Source organism: Clupea harengus, chromosome 19, assembly GCF_900700415.2.
Source record: "Clupea harengus chromosome 19, Ch_v2.0.2, whole genome shotgun sequence".
NCBI classification, from domain to species: domain Eukaryota; kingdom Metazoa; phylum Chordata; class Actinopteri; order Clupeiformes; family Clupeidae; genus Clupea; species Clupea harengus.
Window position 1 is genome coordinate 25,145,265 of NC_045170.1, and position 4,349 is coordinate 25,149,613.

The window sequence follows — 4,349 nt, forward strand, 5'->3', positions numbered from 1 at the left end:
ACGTTTAGTGCTTTTCATTCGCCTGTTTTGTCAGATTTTGGTTTTCCTTGGTCTGAACACGTCATGTTTGGTGTAGCCATTTGGGTCTGAACACTTCATGTTTGGTGTAGCCATTTGGGTCTGAACACTTCATGTTTGGTGTAGCCATTTGGGTCTGAACACGTCATGTTTGGTGTAGCCATTTGGGTCTGAACACTTCATGTTTGGTGTAGCCATTTGGGTCTGAACACGTCATGTTTGGTGTAGCCATTTGGGTCTGAACACGTCATGTTTGGTGTAGCCATTTGGGTCTGAACACTTCATGTTTGGTGTAGCCATTTGGGTCTGAACACGTCATGTTTGGTGTAGCCATTTGGGTCTGAACACGTCATGTTTGGTGTAGCCATTTGGGTCTGAACACGTCATGTTTGGTGTGGCCATTTGGGTCTGAACACGTCATGTTTGGTGTGGCCATTTGCCTCTTCAAGAGCTCCTCATGAACATTCACTCAGAATGTGAAGAGAATAAGACTTTAGCCAATGGGAGAGCGTTTTTAAAGTTTTAAAAATAGTAATCAAATTACATATACCACCATTAGGGAAGTAAATTGTTCCTGGAGATTGGACACTTTTGTATCACATGGTGAAAATGGAGCTCCTTGATTGGCCAAAGTATTTTCAGTGCATTTGCCATCTCAGCAGTTTTTCAGATGTGGAACAATTGAGTAGTTCTAGTTTATTCTGGTAGCATATCCATTGCGTGTGTGGAGCAGAGCCCTCCTCGTGAAGAAGCCATTGAAATGGCACAGAGAGAGCAGAACTGACCTCTTCAGACTTAAAGCAGTGAAGAAAAGGCAGCTTTCACAAGTGATTTCTTTGTGCAGCGTAGAGGTTATACTTTTCATATTCAAGTACATGAAATTCAGTATCCATGTGAAGTACAACTTCAAATACAATTTCAGTCCCTGAACAGATGATGTTGGACTACAGCAGATATAAAGTCTTTGACTTTGCTATTTCTATACCTTGAAATAAATTGTCCAAATATTAACCATTGGAAATCATTTTTGATGTCATTTATGTGGTTGTTATTTATCTTTGTACAAAGTTTCAAAATGATTTGATGACTGGAAATCAGTTTCGGTGCATTCATTTCAATTTACACATCACAAAGCTTACAGTTGATTTTCTCCAAACTTGATTTTCCGTTAAGATGATGATACCTCAAACATTTTCGCTAATATCTCTGGATTGGCTGCACCAAATTTATCAAAAGACCATTAGATAATTAACTGTAGATTTTAGATATCAAAACTTCTACATTTTTGACAATCTGGACTGGTTTTGCCACGTCTTAGGACCAAAACTGAATGAACGGGCTGAATGAACAGAGCATTTAAATGGCAAAAATATTTCATGTCTTATGATTATAAGTATTATTGTTGCTATTACGTGTTCATAATCAAGGCACAAATAAAAAAAATGTGTTCATAATAAATCATCATCCTCAACAGGAAGAAATCAAAACCCAAAAGAGAAGAGTCCCACTTCTATCTCTCTTGTGCCAAAGATGAGTGACGATGAGCTTCACACAGCTTCCCCCTCTACATTTTTCTCCACTTGCTTCCAGGAAATCGGAGCTGAATGCTGAATTCCCAGGACCCCCCCAAAACCCATTATCTTGCGAGCGGCGTTATGAGTCATGGGCTATGCGGCAGCATCAAGGTACGCTTCAGTCCGCAGGGGTATAAGTTCTCCCCAAAAACAGAAGGTGGAGTTGGCGCGGTGCTCGGCTCACAGAGAGTGTTACTTACTGGTTATTGTGGTGGTCATACTGTGTCCCGTATGGCGCTGTATTAACCGACAGCATGCAAACACCTTCTGCTGAAACATCTGTGACAGGCACATTTTTAGGCTGCCATCCAAAATTGAAAAAAGAAATCTTCTCCCTCTCTCCCTCTCTTTCTGCCTCTCTCTCCCTCTCACTCACTCTTTCTTACTTTCTGTGGTGTTGTGTGTGTGTGTGTGTGTGTGTGTGTGTGTGTGCGTGAGTGTGAGTTTGTGTGTGTATGCGTGTGTGTGTTTGTGTGTTTGTGAGCAACTGCCTTGCCAACACAGTCTCGTTCATTTGTGTTTTCTCTCCCAGCCTGTACTAAGTACTGTACTCCTTTGCCTCTGGTCTTGTAGTGCATTGTGTTATTCACTAAAACCCCTCTTGTGAATCCCATTAACCAAGGATGAAAAGACTACACTACAGGGTTGTATGTTGACCACTGTCTGCTTGTGGAATACGAGAGAAATGAATAGACTGTAGACACTGGTAGACACTGTTGACCGAGATACTACAAATGAACACACACCACTCACTCAGAACCTCAAACTTGAATTTACTCCCACCGAGCATGCGCCAGATAGACACACACACACACACACACACACACACACACACACACACACAGACACACACACAGACACACACACACACACACACACACACACACACACTGTAATTCTACTCATCCATGACTACAGAGTGGAAGCAGTCCCATGTTGTGTGTTTTCCGATGCTGTGAGAGCACACTCCGCTGCAGTCGTCATTAGCAGCTCTCTCTCTCTGCTGGACTCTCTCAGCGGTGTCTCCCAGGCTGTTGGGAAGAGGCTGGGCCCGCTCCCGCTCCCTCTCCCGCTCCATCAGGATGAGGTGTAGATGTGGGGCTCCTCCTGTGTGATCTGGCCCAGCCTATTCCCCAACAGCCCATTAATGCAGGAGCGTAATGACATGTGAATGGCGGTCCTTCCCCCAGGATGGGAGTGCTCCTGCCAGGGTAGAGCTGAATGAGGCCCACAGACCGCGACTGGCGGATTACCTGTTTGTGGGTTGGGTTGTGTTCAAGCAAGCACTGGAGCTGCCAATGAGAAAATCAAGATGCTTAGGAGAATATCTCGTGTTGTTTTAATGAGCTTTAAAATGGCTGCCAGTGAGAAGGAAGATTCTTCAATTGGGAATTGGGTTGGATTATTGCAAAATTACCGCTAAATACTGCTACTGCTAAATTCATGAAAGCAAACATACCTTGTCATCCAAAATGAAAAACCACACCCCAAATCGTATTGATAAGGGGTATTCCATGGCAGGCAGTTTGATCAAGAGTTTGGCCAAACAAGCCACACTGTGTAGAGTCCTTACCATGTGGTGTGCATGCTTGTGTGCTTACAAACTTACAAGAGGTTTTGTTTGTATGAGTGTGTGTGTGTGTGTGTGTGTGTGTGTGTGTGTGTGTGTGTGTGTGTGTGAGAGAGTGTGTGTGTGTGTTTCCACATGTTTGAGTGTGTGCAATATCAGTGGGAGTCAGGCTAAGTAAGACTCAGCTGAATGCTCCTGGCAGGGAAGCCCACTGAATCACTGTCATTTATTTAGCTAGGAGCTGATGCAACCTTACAGAACAGTGAGTCATACTCTGGAAAGTTTTCAGACTGTTTTTTAGGGCTGAACTCCTCATACCTTATTAAGACAAGCTTAGTATAATGTGCAGTGACTAATCACTCACTTCTTGGGCTCTATCCTAATGAGCCTGGACACCTTTGACTAAACAAATTTGTCAAATTTTCACAGATGAATGTAACACAGACAATGTGCTGTTTGGTGCTGTTTGCAACAACGACCCTGTATTAGACACCGATTAAACTACAACTACAGTATCCGCCTCCCCAGTTACACAGGACCCACCCACATTTACACAGAAAAGACATGTCATTGGCTTATCGGGTCCCCATTCTACACAGGGCCACTCCTTTGATAACCCAATCAGCTCCGTGCTCAGTCGACGCACTGACCCAGCCCTCTCTCTCTCCCCCTCCCCCTCCCCCTCCCCCCACCCCTCCTCTCCCCAGATTGTTCAACATCCTGGTGTTTACTCTAATCACTGACCTATCACACAGAGATGTTTTTCATTCAGAAGTTACATGACCTGTTGGATGTTGTCTATACATGTACTTGGCACCGGCGAGCATAGCTGGCCAAGGAGGCGCCTGCTATAAAAATACACAATGCCCCTCTGCTGGAGCCGGGCCTTCTCAAGGCATCGCGTCATGCATTCTTTCTGTTTCGACTCATTTTCCAGCTCTCGCTCACTGCCCCCGAACATGGCTTATAAAAGACATCCAGTGTCGGCCAATTATTTTTGACTTTGAAGGTCATAAATCAAGGCTGACTAATAAAATGAAGACAGCCAAGTATAATTTCATGTGTGACTCTGACTGGACTCGAACGGATCCAGATGGGCTGGGATGGAGCCACCAAAACAGCTCTGGATCCGTGCAGGGGAATGTCTGTGTTTTCCTTTTTAGCACAAAATTACTGCATCGCTTCAT